This window comes from Manis javanica, chromosome 13, assembly GCF_040802235.1.
Source record: "Manis javanica isolate MJ-LG chromosome 13, MJ_LKY, whole genome shotgun sequence".
Classification (NCBI taxonomy): Eukaryota; Metazoa; Chordata; class Mammalia; order Pholidota; family Manidae; genus Manis; species Manis javanica.
This window is the reverse complement of record NC_133168.1, coordinates 20091794-20111431: the sequence shown is the minus strand read 5'-3', so window position 1 is coordinate 20111431 and position 19638 is coordinate 20091794. Positions and strand designations below refer to the sequence as shown.

The following is a 19638-nucleotide window of genomic DNA, read 5'->3' as shown; positions in this document are numbered from 1 at the left end:
TGGGCTCCTGCATTCTTAGGGTAAATTGCTGGGAGTGGAATTCCTGGGTCAAATGGCATTTCTCTTTTGAGCTTTTTGGGGAACCTCCATACTGCATTCCACAATGGTTGAACTGAGATTTACATTCCCACCAGCAGTGTCGGAGGGTTCCCCTTTCTCCACATCCTCGCCGTCTGTTGTTGTGTGTCTTCCTGATGGTGGCCGTCCTGACTGGTGTGAGGTGATATCTCATGGTGGTTTTAATTTGCATGTCTCTGATGATTAGCGATGTGGAGCATCTTTTCATGTGCCTGTTGGCCACCTGAATTTCTTCTTTGGGGAAGTGTCTGTTCATATCCTCTGCCCATTTTTTGATCGGATTATTTGCTTTTCTTGTTTGTTGAAGTGTGTGAGCTCTTTATATATTTTGGATGTCAGCCCTTTATCGGATCTGCCATTTATGAATATATTCTTGCATATACTGTAAGGTACCTTTTTGTTCTATTGATGGTGTCCTTTGCTGTAGAGAAACTTTTCAGCTTGATATAGTCCCACTTGTTCACTTTTACTCTTGTTTCCCTTGCCTGGGGAGGTATGTTCTTGAAGAAGTCGCTCATATTTATGCCCAGGAGATTTGTGCCTATGTTTTCTTCTGAGAGTTTTATGGTTTCATGATTTACATTCAGGTCTTGGATCCATTTTGAATTTACTTTTCTGTATGGGGTTGGACAGTGATCCAGTTTCATTCTCTTACGTGTAGCTGTCCAGTTTTGTCAGCACCATCTGTTGAAGAGAGTGTCATTTCCCCATTGTATGTCCCTGGTTGCCTTATCATATAGCAATTGTCCACATATGTTTGGGTTAATGTCTGGAGTCTCTATTGTGTTCCACTGGTCTGTGCCAGTAGCAAACTGTCTGGATGACTGTGGCTTTGTAGTAGAGCTTGATGTTGGGGAGCGAGATACCGCACCTACCCACACACACAGACACACTTTTGTCTTCCTTCTCAGGATTGCTTTGGCTATTCGGGATCTTTGGTGTTTCCATATGAATTTTTGAACTATTTGTTCCAGTTCGTGGGAGAATGCTGTTGGTAATTTGATAGGGATTGCATCCAATCTGTAGATTGCTTTGGACAGGATGGTCATTTTGACGATAGTAATTCTTCCTAGCCAAGAGCGTGGGATGAGTTTCCATTTGTTAGTGTCCTCTTTAATTTCATCTTAAGAGTGTCTTACAGTTTTCAGGGTACAGGTCTTTCACTTCCTTGGTTAGGTTTATTCCTAGGTATTTTATTCTTTTTATGCAATTGTGAATGGAATTGTTTTCCTGATTTCCCTTTCTATTAGTTTATTGTTAGTGTATAGGAAAGCCGCAGATTCCTGTGTGTGGATTTTGTTTCCTGCCACTTTGCTGTATTCCAATATGAATTCTAGTAGTTTTAGAGTGGAGTCTTTAGAGCTTTTTATGTACAATATCATGTAATCTGCAAATAGTGACCGTTTAACTTCTTCTTTACCAGTTTGTATTCCTTGTATTTCTTAGTTTTGTCTAATTGCCGTGGCTAGTACGTCCAGTACTATGTTGAATAACAGTGGGGAGAGTGAGCATCCCTGTCTTGTTCCCGATCTCAGAGGAAAAGCTTTTAGCTTCTCACTGTTCAGTATGATGTTGGCTGTGGGGTTGTCATATACGGCCTTTATTATGTTGAGGTACTTGCCTTCTGTTCCCATTTTGTTGAGAGTTTTTATCATGAATGGATGTTGAATTTTGTTGAATGCTTTTTCTAGCATCTGTGGAGATGAATGTGTGGTTTTTGTCCTTCTGTTTGTTGATGTGGTGGACGATGATGATGGATTTTTGAACGTTGTACCATCCTTGCATCCCTGAGATGATTCCCACTTGATCATGGTGTTTGATCCTCTTGATGTATTTTTGAATTTGGTTTGCTAATATTTTGTTGAGTATTTTGGCATCAACATTCATCAGGGATATTCGTCTATAATTTTCTTTTTTGTTGGTGTCTTAACCTGATTTTGGTATTAGGGTGATGTTGGCTTCATAGAATGAGTTTGGGAGTATTCCCTCCTCTTCTGTTTTTCGGAAAACTTTAAGAAGAATGGGTATTATATCTTCTCTGTATGTCTGATAAAATTCCGAGGTAAATCATCTGGTCCAGGGGTTTTGTTCTTGGGTAGTTTTTGGATTACCGATTCAATTTCTTTGCTGGTAATTGATTTGTTTAGATTTTCTTTTTCTTACTTGGTCAGTCTTGGAGTTGTATTTTTCTAGGAAGTTGTCCATTTCTTCTAGGTTTTCCAGCTTGTACCGTATGGGTATTCATGGTATTCTCTCATCTTTGTATTTCTGTGGGGTCTGTTGTGATTTTTCCTTTCTTGTTTCTGATTCTGTTGATGTGTTGATTCTCTTTTTCTTTTAATAAGTGGCTAGAATCTTATCTATTCTGTTTATTTTCCCAAAGAACCAGCTCTTGGCTTCATTAATTTTTTTCTATTGTTTTATTTTTCTCAATTTTATTTCTTCTCTGATCTTTATTATGTCCCTCCTTCTGCTGAGTTTAGGCCTCATTTGTTCTTCTTTTTCCAATTTTGATACTTGTGATGTTATACTATACATTTGGGATTGTTCTTCCTTCTTTAAATAGGCTTGGATTGCTGTATATATATTCCTCTTAAGACTGCTTTTGTTCCATCCCACGAAGTTGCGGCTTTGTGTTGTTGTTGTCATTTGTTTCCATATATTGCTTGATCTCTATTTTAATTTGGTCATTGACTGTTGATTATTTAGGAGCATGTTGTTAAGCCTTCATGTGGTTGTGAGCCTTTTTGCTTTCTTCGTACAATTTATTTCTAGTTTTATACCTTTGTGGTCCAAGAAGTTGGTTGGTAGAATTTCAGTCTTTTTAAATTTACTGAGGCTCTTTTTGTGGCCCAGTATGTGATCTATTCTGGAGAATGTTCCATGTGCACTTGAGAATGTATATCCTGTTGCTTTTGTATGTAGAGTTCTATAGATGTCTATTAGGTCCATCTGTTCTAGTGTGTTTGTTGTTCAGTGCTTCTGTGTCCTTACTTTCTGTCTGGTGGATCTATGCTTTGGCATGAGGGTTGTGTTGAAGTCTCCTAAAATGAGTGCATTGCATTCTATTTCCTACTTTAGTTTTGTTAGTATTTGTTTCACATATGCTGGTGCTCCTGTGTTAGGTGCATTTATAATGGTTATATCCTCTTGTTGGACTGAGCCCTTTATCGTTATGTAATGTCCTTTATCTCTTGTTACTTTCTTTGTTTTGAAGTCTAGCTTGTCTGATACTAGTGCTGCAACACCTTCTTTTTCCTCATTGTTTGCCTGAAATATCTTTTTCCATCCCTTGACTTTTAGTCTGTGCATGTCTTTGGATTTGAGGTGAGTCTCTTGTAAGCAGCATATGGATGGGTCTTGCTTTTTTATCCATTCTGTTACTCTGTGTCTTTTGATTGGTGCATTCAGTCCATTTACATTTAGGGTGATTATTGAAAGGTATGTACTTATTGCCATTGCAGGCTTTAGATTCGTGGTTACCAAAGGTTCAAGGTTAGCTTCTTTAATATCTTCCTGTCTAACTTAACTTGCTTATTGACCTATTATAAATACTGTCTGATTATTCTTTATTTGTTTCCCTTCTTATTCCTCCTCCTCCATTCTTTATATGTTGGGTGTTTTATTCTGTGCTCTTTTGTGTTTTCTTTGACTGCTTTTGTGGGTAGTTGATTTTATTTTTTGCCTTTAGTTAGTAGTTGGTTGGTCTGCTTTCTCTGCTGTGTTTTTATTTTCTCTGGTGACATCTATTTCGCCTTAGGAGTGCTTCCATCTGGAGCAGTCCCTCTAACATACCCTGTAGAGGTGGTTTGTGGGAGGCAAATTCCCTCAACTTTTGCTTGTCTGGGAATTGTTGAATCCCTCCTTCGTATTTAAATGATAATTGTGCTGAATACAGAGTTGTCTATTTAAGGCCCTTCTGTATCATTGCATTAAATATATCATGCCATTCTCTTCTGGCCCGTAAGGTTTCTGTTGGGAAGTCTGATGATAGCCTGATGGGTTTTCCTTTGTAGGTGACCTTTTTCCTCTCTCTAGCTGCCTTTAAAATTCTGTCCTTGTCCTTGATCTTTGCCATTTTAATTATTATGTGTCTTGGTGTTGTCCTCTTTGCGTCCCTTCTGTTGGGGGTTCTGAGTATTTCTGTGATCTGAGCGACTATTTCCTCCCCCAGTTTCAGGAAGTTTTCAGCAATTATTTCTTCAAATACACTTTGTATCCCTTTTTCTGTCTCTTCTTCTTCTGGCACCCCTATAATGTGGATATTGCTCCTTTTGATTTGGTCACACAGTTCTCTTAATGTTGTTCCAATTCTGGAGATCCTTTTATCTCTCTCTTCGTCAACTTTTATGCGTTCCTGTTCTCTGGTTTCTAATCCATCAATGGCCTCTTGCATCTCGTCCATTCTGCTTTTAAATCCGTCCAAAGATTGTTTTATTTCTGTATTCTCCTTCCTTAGCTCTTGCGTGTTTCTCTGCAAGTCTATCAGCATGGTTATGACCTTACTTTTAAATTCTTTTTCAGGAAGATTGGTTAGGTCTATCTCCCCAGATTTCTTTTCAAGGGAGACTGTCAGGGTTAATCTGGTCTGTATCAAATTCTTCTGCCTTTTCATGGCGATAGAGATAGTCATGGGTAGTTGGCACGTGTCAGTGGGGAGAATGTCCCTTCTTGCTAGTTTGTGGCCTTCCTCTCCTGGGAGAACAGCCACCTCTAGCGGCTTGTCCTGGGCAGCTGTGCGCAAATGGGGTCTCTGATTCCTGCTTGGCCGCTGTGCAGGAAGCTCCGCTTGTGCTTGCTGTGGTCTCTGCTATGGCGAGGTCGCGCCAGAGCGGGAACAGGTGGGAGGCTGTTTATCACCGTGAGGTTCCTCAGAGCTGTGCTGCCGCCCAGGGGTTTAGGGTACCTGGAGTTCCCCGGGTTCCCAGCTGCTGAGCTGATTGTGCCGGGATGCCTCCGTCCTCCGTCCTCCGTCCTTTAAGACTTTCAAAGGGCACTCTTTCTTCTTTGTCTCAGGGGTGCTAGCTGCGGGGACCTGCTTGCAGATTTTACTGCCCCATTCCCGTAATATCCAGCACCCCACTCACTGTGTGTCTGCGCTCTGGTGCAGATGGCTAGGGCTGGGTGTTTAATAGGCCTGGGCTCCCTCTCCCTCCCCGCTCCAACTCCTCTCCTCCGGCCAGGAGCTGTGGTAAGGGGCGCTCAGGTCCTGCCGGGCTGCAGCTTGTATCTTACCCCCTTTGCGAGGTGCTGGTTTCTCGCAGGTGTAGATGTAGTCTGGCTCTTGTCCTGTATCTTCTGGTCTGTCTTTTTGGAATTTAGTTGTATTTGTTGTATCTTCAAACATATATATGTTTTTGGGAGGAGATTGCTGCTGCTCTACTCTCGCTGTCATCTTGGCTCCACCCCTATCCTCATAAAGAAATTTTAAGTGGGTATAAGTTCGCGAGTAGCTGCACTATCTTGTAGCAGTGATTCTTGTTTTGACTTAGGAGTTTGTTCTTTTTACCCTTAAATGAGTTTCTAAGGCTTTAATCTCCAGTGGGGAAGACCCTTTTCTGAAAGTACAGCTGAGACATTCTACAGCTACAATGCAATTCAGCAGGTAAATAAATAAATAAATAGTATAACATAGACACACTAGTCTTAGTGGGATACAAATCCTATTGCCCTCAAAATATTCTTTATTATTTTGTGAATAAACTTCTTAACAGTAGTGAGGCTTGCCTATCCATGAATACACTGGTACATAATTATAATTCATCTAGATTTTTCTTACATTTCTAGTCAAATTTTGTAATATTTACAATTAAGAAACTTCTTACTACTTTTAAAAATGTATTTCTATGTACTGTTTATTATTCGTATTATTTCCATTATATTATATACTTATTATGTCATAAAAATTTTTTTTATAAAGAGTTTGCATATTTCACGTCTACTGAATTATTATTATTATTTTTTTAAATTTCGGTTATTTCACTTGGACATTCAGGGTACACCATTATATAATCATACCTATAAATTTCGAGATACTCATTTACTGCCCACAAAACCGTCTTTAGGCAAAAGCTTTTATGTAATCATAAATTAATAACCAGAGATGCATTTTCCTACGTGGGTCTTTCAAAGTTGGAAGACTCCTTGGACAGCTGACAAGGATGTTAAGAAGATATTCCCACGTATATATTAGGATTAGATCTTAATATGTCATGATGAGATGAGTTTTGCCTTCTTATTATGTTCCTAGATTTCAGAGCTGCTATCATAACATATTATTTGAAATTAGTCCTTTAAGTACAAATATGTTACAGTGTGATTTCCAGAAACAGTCTTTGGGAAGTTTGGAAATCTTTTTTAAGACCCAGAGAAACTAGCATTTTAAATATGCTATTGAGGTACTCCTTCTAAAGTATAATATAATGATATTTTATTTTCTATTTCAGCAGATTCCAATCTTGTGACATTGGTAAACATTTTATATGAGATTGTAAAGGTACTAAAGCTATCACGTAAAACCATTTTGATTTCTCTTTAATATACTGATGAATTACATATGTCTGTTTCCTGATTTCTGTAATGCAGTATACTTTGAATAGTTGAAAAAGTCCATAGTAATGCCAAAATTAACTTTGGCTATTACTTTTCTTTTCAAAAGTAATTGCTGTTTATAAGTTATGCCCCATCTATTAAAACTCAAAATGTGACTATAGTCCTACCCCTCTAAGATTTTTTTCCCCTGTGTTATCTGAGTGTTATGATAGAATATATGGAAAAGTGTTTGTGTCTGCAGCCAGTGTATTATGCCTACTTTACTTTAGAGTCTTCTCATTACTCTGCTTAATCTGAAACTCTTCTGTGTCTTTAGAAAACAGTCTGTCAGTAAATTATACTTTGGTGGCCCTGTTTGACTCACAAGACTAGTAATTACAAATAAAATTATGGTTTGTTTAAAACTGTAGTGAGTTAAAATGATTTTTTAAATGCCAAAAGTAAGTATTTATTAAAAATAATTAATGGAAGAGTGTCATGAGTTTAAAAAAGATTTTTGGTCTTAGTTTGATAATTAGGGACCGGGGAATACAGATTGTTCTATTCATTTCTGTCCTTGAATAAAAAATTGCTATGATGACACTTAGTATTTTATTAACTCTTTTAAAGATGTGTGAGGAATAGTGAAGAAGGTGTTTGAGTCTAATGATTTAATACTTACCTTAATTTCTAGCTGAATTTATATGCACACTTTATGCTAGATTAGCAATTCTGTATGTATAAAGATATGTTAGTCTCTGAAACCCCAATTTAAATTTCTATCTACCAAGAATCTGTTAAAGATAGTAAAAATAATTATTCCGCATTTTAGCTACTAGATACGAAGAATTTACTAGTATAAAAAATTATTCAAGATACTCAATAGCATATAAATTTTCCTGTTCAGAAGTAATGTCAAAACTATCAGCAGCAAGCACTGATTGCATGGTATCAGAATTCTTTCACAGATGACAAGGAGGGTGAGAAAGAGGCAGTGGATCCAGATTCCTTTACAAGTGCCCAGATCCTTTCCAAACAGCTGCCTTTAATAGGAGGTGAATTTACTGAAGGACTGCGATGGGTGGGGATAAATAGGAAGAATTAGGCATAAAATTATGATGTGTACTGTAACAGATGTTGGGCACAGTCAAATATCCTGAGGTCTTGGCCCACCTCTGTCACTAGCAATGAATTTTAGACCAAAATGTAACCTATATCTCTCTCTTTTTAATATGCTTTAATATGCAAAATGAGAATATAATGTGCCAAAAAAATGAAAATGCTTTGTAAATTATAAGGTACTATATAAATGCAAGGCATAATAAATACTTAACAAACCCCCTTACCCTGGGCAGTAACTGAACGGAGCGAAAATCCAAAGCCAGTATCGCTGTCTGGTTCAGCATCCTGCTCTGGCTCTCACATAATTTTTTTTTTTTTTTTTTTTTTTGGTAGGGGGAGGCTGACTGGTTGGGGAGCCTAGGGGATGAGCTCCTGCAGGGAAGGTTAGGGATGCTTGAAGCTAGGGGGTATCTCACATACTTTTTTGAATGCTTATTTTACCTCTTGACCAATTCCCTTATAATTCAATTATCATTGGATTGATTTTCCTCCTTTTTATCATTTTGTAGCCAGTTAATTGTGGAGCCAAGCTTCCCACTCTTTCTTCTTGTTATTATTACCTATATCATCATGATTATGAACTTAATTATTATTTATATGTGTGCAGTATTCTGTGAATAATAGAATTGGTTTGTATTATTGTGGTCTTCTTTTCTCCTCATTCTTTAAAGTCTGTGTTGAAGACTATGGACCTTTCAGCCAGTCTGTCATATCGCAGAGATGACAGCTTGACACGGACGGCCATACCTGTGCCCCTGGCCTTCGGTCTACTGACTTCAGATGCATACAGTTGTGATGTTCTCAGTCAGTCTCACTGAAAGAAAACTACAGAATGAGGTAAGAATGGAACAACCAGAGAGGGAAGCAGCATCTACTGCAGAAAAAAAAAGCAAAATCACGCGGAAACTATGGAGACGATCAATGGGAGAGACACCAAATGCTAATGCTTGCCTTTGCTTATGTGTTGTCCCCATAGCATCTGACAGTGGCATTGTCTTAATCATCTAGTATTTGCTAATCCACTATTACCTTAGCAATTACAAGTTTTGAAAAGCTAAATGCAATAGTTTTAAGTAGAATTCTGTCAAAATGCCAACTCTTCACTGAAAAAGAAAGTAAGCTATGATATATATTAATTCGATTAATAGCCAGATAAAGGGATCTTTACCACTAAGAACAAAAGAGGCAGTGATAAATTGGAAGTTGTTTTAATCTATTAAAAAGTTATAAATTTGAATAAATTGTATTGTTTATAATATATATGAACATAAAATGACATAAACTGCAGTAGAAATAGTTTGAAAGAAGTATTATGTTTTTAATTCACTCTAAAATGAATTAAAAATGCTTATAATGACTTCTGGTTTCTGATTCTACATGTAAGGAGCATGAAAGTTGCCACTTTGTCCTAACAGCAAGTAGAAAGCTGAACAGATTGAAAAATAAAAACTCTACTTGGTACATTAAAGAGGAGAACACCAGTCAAACCACTGGCCCAAAGACTGGAGAGACAAGGCGCAGGGGCTCCCAGGGCAGAGACTCCAAAGCCAAAGCCCTGTGGGGACCACGAGGCAGATCCTCCAAAAGTGGCATGCTGTGCACTTTTAAGTAGTTCCTTGGCGGTCAGTTACTGCATATCCTCACATAGTACAGATAGACATTTGAAGATGCCAGAGGCAAGAGGAAACGATGCCTCTTTCTCTGCAAAAGTGTCAGTCTAGCACCTAGTCAGCAAAGCTTCCGAAGTCTGAAAAAGAACAGGACAAAGGATGGCTCAATCAGAGATTAATATTGGACTAAAGATTGAAGTTTGGGAAAGCTAAAGATTCTGATCACTCTGGCATCTTTGCTTACTGCCAATACGCACCTCAAATTTTCCTTCATTCTAGTTCCCTACAGAGAATCAAACTCATGGAAGGAGTAATTACTGAGCCTTGGTTGATTCAGAGAAATAACACTATCACAGTCTGTGAGGAGACCATATGCTAAAGATTAGTTCTTCCGCCCACAGCTCAAAAATAATTTTATTTTTAGGAATTGGAAAGTAGAAAAGGAAATGAAAAATATTCTGAGATAAGGAAACCTCGTGATCAAGCTTAAATGAAGGGGAATACTTACAGTCTCTCTTCAAGTATGCTGTAGGTTAGCATAGTTACTAGAAAAATGTAATGGTTGTAATAACACTGATCTGACTTAGGATATGGTCTAGAAAGAGCACTGACAGAGCTCCCTGAGTCTAGAAATAGCTGAATCTTGGTCAATTTTGACTCTGAAGGAAGACCAGAAAATGATGAGAGATACAATGTTCTAGATGCTATGCTGTATTGTGAAGAAAGAGAAATAAGGGTGGGAACAGACGAATAAGGCCATATATTAACCAACTGCACTATATTGCACAGATAAGCTCGATTGTGTTGGCAGAAGGCTTATATTGTATAATCAACATGGCCAATCTTTAGCTGGTGATTCCTTTTTCTTAAAGTGGTATCTACAGTATAAAAAGCAAGGTGAATGGGCTGGTAAGCACTTACTAAATATCTATCAGTAAGTGAAACCACTACTCACATTTGTTGCATCTCTTATTTGCAGAAAAAACTGACTACTGTTGCCACAAATGGGGAAAGATTTAAGATACTAAATTTACTCATGTTTCTATAGTATATCTTCCATGCATTCTCTACAGTTTACTTGGATCAGTCATTTGCAAGGCCTTTGTGGTACAGTTGATCTGAGGGAAAGTTTCCAGACGTATTTAAGTTCAATTTCCTTCATCTTTTTAATAATAAAGGGCCACATATGATCATATATAAGAGTTTTCCTGCTCTAACATTCTATAATTCTTCTCAAATGTTAGCGAATGGTTTAGGTCCTGGCCCTGCTTGACTATAGCTTCTTTCAGCAAATTGATTGATAAGACCTCACTGACCTTTGCCATGTCACCTGTGTGTTACAGGAATTGGTCTCTATTGATTGAAGTCAGAGATGGATATCTGCTTGCTGCTACTCCGTTCACTTTTGAAATTGTTAAAAAAAAATTAAAAAGAACTCTTGATATTGGGGCCAGTGTAACAGCGTGCCCTTTAATCTTGATTAGAGCTGTCAAATGTGTTTGCACGGTATTTGCCCTACACAGAAGTGCTTGGCCTAGGGAAAATAAGGGAACAGAATGCCAGCCACCTTGTTTGACTACTTTGTGAAGGTGACATTGATTTGACTTATTCATACTTACACAACTGACATGGCTTGACCAATAAACTATATTTTCTACATTAAGTAGAATTTTGGGGTCATATGCTCCAACTGCACCTCTATTAAGGACACCCTCATCTGGTAGTTGATCTGTCCCTAAGAGAAGTCTTAAGGAGACACCATCAGAAAAATAAATGTTTCTTTGACATAGTTCCCTTAGCTACAGATGTCTTCCATAAACTGATAAAATTTTGTATGGCTCTTATATAATTTTCTGTGTTTATGCTTGATTTCATGTGGGTTTTCAGTATGTGTATATACATATGCATTGCAAAGTATAGTAAGGGTTTCTCCAATCCTAGTTGACAGGATGGGTGAGAGCATAGTGCTGAGAGAAATATTTTCATATTTCATCAGTTCAACCACATGATTTCATCATTGGATAAGTGAAGATCATCCAGATTCTTGTGCCTATCTACTCATCCTTCTGGTTTCGAGAAAATAAACATGAAGTGCTTAACCGTTTGCTTGCAAGATAGTCTGCGAGGTCTGTATAGCATGACCTGCTCAAAAGAAACTTCAAACCAGCCACAATAAACAGAATCATCTACAAGTAAAAGAATAGCTGTTAAAGTCATCAATAGTGCTTCAGTCCAACATCACACTTTATAGGAAATGAACTCGACTGAGAGCAGACACTTCGGTCTGAGATCACACTGATGTCAGTGGCAGAGAAAATACATTTTAACTGCACTGGACTTCCTCCCAAGACTTGTCCTAAGTCAGTTTGGTGTGGTGGATAGTATCATGAATTCTGATTCCAAATGCTTAGGTCTGACTCTTGGCTTCCCCACTGCCTGTGCTACAGTGAGCAATTAGATTCTCTGTGCCTCTGTCTTATCATCTGTAGACTGGGGGAAATAATAACAGTTCCTTTTGTATGGATTCAGGGAGTTAAAATTTCTGAAGTGCTTAGGCCAAGGCCTATAAGAAAATAATAATAGGAAACAAGCACATTTCGTGGTAATGGTGGTGGTGATAACTTCTGTTGATGGCTTTGAAAGAATGAAGTATTCCCCTTCCATGGTGTCTGAATATGCCAAATATTGTCACACACACGGTAGTTGGTTGCCTCAAAATAAAGAAATCAATAGGAACTGAAAATGGTTCTCAACTATGATGAATGCCAAAGTTAATAAATGAATTAAAAATACTGTCCTTTTTGTAAATGAATTTTAAAACCATCAAAAGAATATTTCTAATGGTATCTACCATTAGATTCATCTATCAGATTAATTATTTGAACTAAAACCATTCCTTGAGGTTTGTGGAAACCATTAAAGGACCTTTCCACAGATAGCAGGGGAGAATATTATCAGAGAAATGAGTATTTATAAAGAACTGCTCCTGATTTTTTCTTCAGAGTTTGATTTTAGTAAAAAGAAGATAAAATATTGTAGAATTATAATGGGAGAAAAAATAAAGTGTAGTCTATTGATATTTAAAATTACATCTTTTGTAAGATTCTTCTAACTTTTGTTACAGTTTGTAGATTTGTAGTGGTACTGATGGTTCAAACCATGAAGGAAAAGAAAGTAATTTATAAAAAAGAATTTCATTATCAGATTTGATAAAATTATTCTGAACTCATATTCTGCTGAAGTTTATTGCAATAAATTAAACATATTTCACTGACCATGGTGCTTTGCTCAGTAAACAAACAAGAAATAATTAATTATATCACTTTAATTGATAATCACATAAAATAAGTGTAAAAATGTGAGGAAAATACTATAGAAAAGTCAGTGAACATGGTATGGCAAAGGTAAGTAGCAGTCTTATTTTCTTTAGCAAGCTGCATTACTTTTCATGTTTACTTTTACAGATTTATGTTCTTGCCACAATTTTGGAGATGTTTGAACATCCATGCCTACTTCTTGTCATATCAGTAACGATACGGAGCAAGCATATTTTCTGTGCTTTCGTGAGTTGTCGCATTTCTTTGTAAGCTTGGATTGGCTTCCATCGTTGTATTTGGTACTTATGGTGTATACAATCTCTCTCAAGAGTTCCCTTGATAGGAAGTTTCTTGTCAACATTACTTCCTCTGGGATGTCTTCATCTTTTTCACTATGTTCTTCTTTCTTTTATGTTGGTAAGTTTTGTTTTGACTTCCCCCAGCTGCTTAGGTAGAGGTTCTCAAACGGTACTGTCAGCATTCTCCTTGGCTACTCCTGTAACTCCATTCATGCTTGAGTATAACCTCACCTCCAGCATGATCACTTTTGATCCTTTGCTCCACTTGCCCTCTTTTGGGCACTCCGTCTTTTGATTATTTATTTTTGTAAAATGTCATGTGGGTTTATCACGGGGAGACAAGGAGATAAAACAACTATACATTTTGGTGAGTGTGAACTAAATAACAGATGCACAGGGACCAATCATGAACAGAGTTTGAAAGATGACATCATCGGTCGCTGATCATGCTGCAGATCTGTAATTTACACAGTAATTTGTGGACTAAAGAAGTAGCAGTAAAGTTCATACTTTATGCAATTAGTCACTGTTGATACACTGTGGCAAATGAATCTGACAGTGTTTGGCGGGTACTGGCATTATTAAACCAAGTCATGATACTTGAAATCTGTGCATAGTGAAGCCAAGCTAATTGCCTGCCTGCTGGAGTAATTTTCAGCATCCTGATCCTTCACACTTGTTAGGTGTATAACAAAGTACAACACATTTATTATTTTCTTTTCTTTAGCTATTAAAAATGACACTTGTATTTAAATTTTTTATTATTATTAGTGTTTAAAAATACAATTTATTTTTATTCCTTGTATCCTGAAACCTTGCTATACTCACTCATTTGTTCTAGTCACTTTGTTTTGTTCTTTTCTTTTGTAAATTTTTTTGGGTTATTTTACTTAGGGATCATGTGGTCTGCAATAATAAATAAAAATAGAGGCATTTTATTTATTATTTTCCTATCTTTATTTTTTAATTCCTTTTTATCACCTTATTGCATTGGCTGGGATCCCCGGTATAAGGCTGAATAAACATCCTTGCCTCGTTTCCAGTCTTAGAGGAAAAGCACTATTAAGGACGACACTGGTTTTAAATACCATAGTAGGTGTAGGTTTTTTTGTAGATGTTCAGTGTCATGTTTAATAATTCCTTTCTAGTCAGAGTTTTCTCATAAGTGGGTATTAAGTTGTGTGACATGCTTTTTCTGCATCAACTAACATGATCATATGCTTTTTCTTCTTAGTCTTTTGATGTAATAAATTACATCGGTTAATTTTGTAATGTTGAATCAAACCAGCCTAGCTTCTTCACGATAAGCAGCATTTTGCCACCATATTTTTATCCTTTTTTATATATTACTGATTAGATTTGCTAATATTTTAAGGCATTCTGCATCTCTTCATGATGGCAATTGGTTTTTAGTTTTCAGTTTTTGTAATATTTTTGTCAAGTTTTGGAACCACAAGAACAGAGCCTCATAAAATGAGTTGGAATGTGTCTCTGATTCTTCCCTTTTCTGGAAGAATTTATGTAGAATTGTTATTTCCCCCTGAAGTGTTTGGCAGTGGATGCCAGTAACGTAGCTGAGGCTAAGATTTGTTTTCTTGCTGTTACTGTTGCAAGGGTTTTAACTCTAAATTCAGTTTTTGAAATTGAGTTAGAAATAATGAGGTTTTCTTTAAATAGTGGGCTTTGAGGGTTTGTGTCATTCAAGGTATTAGTCTAGCTCATGTAAGTCAAGTTTAAAGGCAAAAAGTTGTTTGTCATATCCCTTATTTTCCTTCTTGTGGCTTTAGAGTCTGTAGTTATATCCTCTCTCATTCCTGTATTTGTATTTATGGTCTTTCCTTTTTTTAATTGATCGGTCTGACTAAAGTTTTATCGATGTTATTGATCTTTTTCAAAGGGTTTAGTTGTTTTTCTCTATTGTTTTTCCATTTCGATTTTATTGGTACTTTATCACTTTTTATCCTTCCTCTGCTTCTTTTGATTTGCTTTTCTTTTTACAACTTGTTAGGCTGAACATCGAGATGATTTATATACATGTGCATTCTGCTGTAGTTGGATAGAATGTTCTATAAATGTCAATTACGTCAAGCTTATTAAGGTTTGTTCGGTTTTTCTCTTGTATTGCTGATTTTCTTTCTACTTGTTCTCTTTATTGCTGAGAGAAGAAGACAAAAGTTCCCAATTACGATTGCAATCGTGTCTGTTTTCCCCTTTCAGTTCTATTAGCTTTTGGTTTGAAGATCTGCTCTTAGTTGTATACACATTTAGTGTGTTACGAGTATTTGGTAAATTGAATCTTTTGTTATCATGATGATTTGTCTCTAGAAATATTCCTTGTTCTGCAGTGTATATTGTCTGTTATCAGTATAGCCACTCCAGCTTCTGATTTTGTTTGCAACTGATCATCATTTAATCTATTTATTTATATTTGTGACAAGTTTCTTGTAGAGAGCATAACTGAGTATTGTATTTTTTATGTAATGTGTCAACACCTATGTTTTCTTTGTTATGCTTAGACCTAGGATAGTAACTACAGCCTGTGAGTCAAATCCAGCTTACTGCAGACCAACCTGATCACATTCATGCACTTCCATATTGTTTATGACTGCTGTGAACTTTAGTGGCAAAGTTGATCAGTTGCAACAGAGCTAAACATATATATTACACTATTGCTAACAGAAAATGTATAGTTTACATTTAATGTGTAATTAATATGTTGAATTGATACAGTTTTCAGACTTATTTTTTAAAACTGAAGAAGGAAGAATTAATTTTTTTATACACACTCAGATTTGTATACTTTCTACTGATCTTTATGCATTCCTGGAGTTCCAAGTTTCCCTTTGTTATAATTTCTTTTCATTCTCCAGTTATTGCCTTAGATTTCTTTAACAGCAAGCATGCTGGTGAGTAATTTCATTAGTTTTCCATCCTCTGCAAATGTGTTTTGTAGCCTTAATTCTTGAATGTATTTTAATTAGACATAAAATTATGGGTAGATATTTTTTGTTGATTGTTGCATGTATTTTATTCCAGAACATCAAAAATGTTTTTTACAGTCTCCAGGTGCCATACTGGATTTAAAAAAACTGTTCAGTCATTCAAATCACTGTATTCCTTTATATAAAGTGACATTTTCCTCTAGGAGCTCTCAAGATACATTCATGTACACAGATGTACATTTAGAATGATATAAAGAAATACATATTACATATAAATATTATTTATCTAATCTAGATCTGTATGTCTGTCTATATATTTTACCTTTAGCTCTCAGGTGTTTATGCTGTATCTAAACATGATTTTGAGTTTATTTTGTTTGACATTTTCTGGCTTTCTCGGTTTTATAAGTGGATCTTCCACCAAATTTGGGAAGTTTGCAGCCACTTTCCCTAATATTTATTCTGCAGCAATCTCTACTCTTCTTTTGGACTCAAAATGACACAGGTGTTAGACCTTTTGTTTCTTTCCCGTTTCTCTCTGATCTTTAGAATGAATCCTTTCATTGTTCAAGTTCACTGTCTCCTCTGTCATCTCCATTCTGCTAATGAGCCTAGCCAATAAGTTTTTTAATTCAGATATTGTATTTTTCAGCTCTAAAATTCCCATCTGATTATTTGCTGTGGTTTTTATTTGGCTGCTGAGAATTTTCCTCAATTTATTACTAATTTTTAAAATTTTAAACTCATGGAGCATAGTTGGTCCACTTATGGAGTTATAATTGCTCATTTCCTGATTTGATTTGTTTTGTTTTCAGACAATCAAAACACTAGCTTTTCAGACCATGAGTTCTCTCTCTCCCTTTTCGGAGTGGTGGTTTTAACCTTTATCAAGTGCTGGCAGTGGCTCTGCTGCTTCGGTCTGTCACGCACACATGACATTCAAAGAGAGGCTGAAATCTCCCAGTGCCTTTGTTGTGATACTTTGGGTCTCTCCCACATGCTCAGCTCAGGGCTGAACCCCAGACTCGTGAAGGACCACATAAAAGATTACTGGCACTCTTTAGAGCTTTTTCCTCTCTGAAATTTTACTATCATTCTCAAGCCCGTGATGGTCATTTTTTGCTAGGTACTCTGGCCTGACAGTTGTAGTTTCTTTTAGAGTTTAGATGGGCATACCATTGCCATGAGGACCTCTGTTACTGGTGGCCCAGTAAAGGTGCAGAAGGAAAGGTGGAAAAACAACAGGATTCTGCCCTCAACACAGTTTTTTTGCACAAAAAGAGGCCCTGCTGCCTATTCTTTGGATAGAAAGAGAAAGTTTCTGTGGGTTTTTATTCTCTGGTACCACCACTGCTACTTAACTCCAAGATTAGGCCCACCCATGAGGGGAAAGTTGCAAGAAAATGAGAGAAAAACATGGAACCCCCTCCCACCCCACATAAATTGCTCCTTTACCTTTTTCTTCTCCAAAATTCTGTTTTAGTTTTTCTGACCCAGACATTTGTAAATACAGACATCATTACTTAAAATGGCAAGTTTTAGAAACTGAAGAGAAAATGAAACACAAGGTAAGCACTATGAGTTTGGCTCTGCCAATGAGCAACGTATTATTGTATAATCATTTGCAACTTGCTGATATTCCCAAATACTTTTCCTACTAGGAATTTATAGTGAATGGAAATATCTATCAGAAATCTAATACTTTTTCAAATGTCATCAAAATGAGTAGTCCAGGCAAAAACAGATTCTTCTTGTCACTGTAAGATAAGCCACTAGATAAACAAGATAAAGGAAATTTCTGAAGTGTGATTACATTCTCATTGTACTCAAAAGAAATAAAAAACTGAGGGTAGAGACAGGAAATAAGTATAAATCTATTTGTATTAAGCAGGTAGAATTACAATTACTTGGAAATTGAAAACAGTGACATCACTGAGAGTATCTAACAGACACACTAAACTAATGACCAGGTAAAAGAATAAAGAAAAGAAAGGAAGGAAACATTCTAGCTAAATTCACAATCAGAGATAAATCTGAGTTAAGCTTGAGCTGCAAGGGAATTGCATCCTGCCCTTTACAAGGATCTAGAAAGGCCGAGGGATCTGGAAGCCAGACGGGCCTCCCGTGTCAGATCCTTCCTAAGGCTCGCCTAGGCTTGCCCTTGGCCATTTTAAGTAATGATGCCTGTATTGATAAGCAAATATTTGATAAGTAAAACCACCGCACTCCAATAAATATAGTTATCTTTTTCAACAACAGGGTGACGATGAGGCCATAGGAAGTATACCAGTATGAATCCCATACCATTTTTTGTCTGAATGGCAGGCTGAAGATACCATCCCAAACCAGAGAATCTGGAGCCATGAGAGAAGTCCTCAGCAGAAGATCCAAGTGATGGGACAGGGTCAGAAACACGGGCTTGGCAGAGAGGAGGGGCTGAGGTTCTTACATCCCCACAATACCCTGCCATTGAAGAGAGGTGGGGGCAAGGGAAGGATGACCAGAACATCAGTCAAATGGGAAGGAGCCAGAGATGAAGAATGAAGGAGTAAGTAAATTCCACTTAATCTTCCGGTACACATAACATGCTAAATGTATATCTGGTATATACATATACATACCAGATATTTTCTATATTTGTAGAGTCAATATGCATATTGAAGAAGCTTTAGAAAGGGAATTTGAGGATACTGAGGTTTGAGACTCAAGATGTTACACTTTTTCTCCATGTTTATTGATTGTTTTAAAGAAAAATAATGTAATTCTGTTAAAGTTATTCACGACACTTGTTAAAGACAGTAAGGTAATTTATTCAGGGGGACTGCTGGGATAGATTTAGGAACCACTGCAATGGGGCTTTGCAGGGGAGAGAGATTGGGCTTGGCACTGAATACAAGGAAAAGTAGGAATTTATATTTAAGGAGATCAGTAGTTGGAAATTACTAAGAGGAAACATCAGTGTTAAGGCAGGTGGCGTAAGCTTCTGACTGACAGGATTTTTGCTGACGGCTATAAAAATATAGATAACAATAGGAGCTACCTTATAGGCTTGCTAGGAGAATCCAATGAGTTTTTAAGTGTTTGTAACAGTGCCTGGCACATGGTGAGCGATGTGATAGCCACTGCTACGATTATTATTCTTATTATCATCACTATCACCATCTTCATCATCTCCAGCGTTGGGCAGATGGTGAACAGCGCACTCACAATGAGTTATTGCTGGATTGAATTGAGTAAATGTGAGGGTGTTTATTTTGGCCCTCCACCAACCTCTTATGCTTGCTTTGTAATTCCTGGCAATGTCCCATGTAGGTGAGATCACGGAAAGTTATCCCGGTGGGGCGTTGTGAACAGCATATCCTCTGAATGGTTATCTTGGATAAGAAATGAGGTAACAGCAGCTGTAAAGGAGAGGAGAACATCCTTGCTCAGATTACCTGAGGGCAGAAGTTGCTGTAGAGTATGTTCTCTGTGGAAGGCCCACCATAGCCTGAAATGTCCAAGGGATCCCAATGTACATAGTCATTTAACCAGGAGATTTTTCCTTTTCCCAGTCCACTTCAGGCTTTGGTTTAACTCTCATATAAAGTTGCTGAAACATGCATGTCTATACTACAAATAAGGTTACCCAAGAGATACAGTAGGAACAAGTTACGTTCAGCATAACAGTATTTCCTGGTGCTTCTTACAGTAAATGATAGGCTCATTCATGAAATTTGTGTTTCTTTGGAAAAGAGTG

The 19638-nt window shown here is 37.0% G+C and overlaps 1 protein-coding gene across 14 annotated transcripts in view; it reads left to right on the top strand.

The window, feature by feature from the left end:
* Positions 1–19638, top strand: part of LOC140845881 (T-box transcription factor TBX18-like) — a 125235-nt gene that overhangs the window by 14996 nt on the left and 90601 nt on the right. For 10 of the 14 annotated variants that reach the window (XM_073221034.1, XM_073221035.1, XM_073221042.1 and 7 more), the window contains 2 exons: positions 8403–8568; positions 18225–18447. The exons of 1 other annotated variant lie outside the window; for it this stretch is intronic. The gene's annotated coding sequence lies outside the window, so the exon portion shown is untranslated. 3 more of the 14 variants (XM_073221024.1, XM_073221029.1, XM_073221027.1) reach the window with 3 other exon arrangements.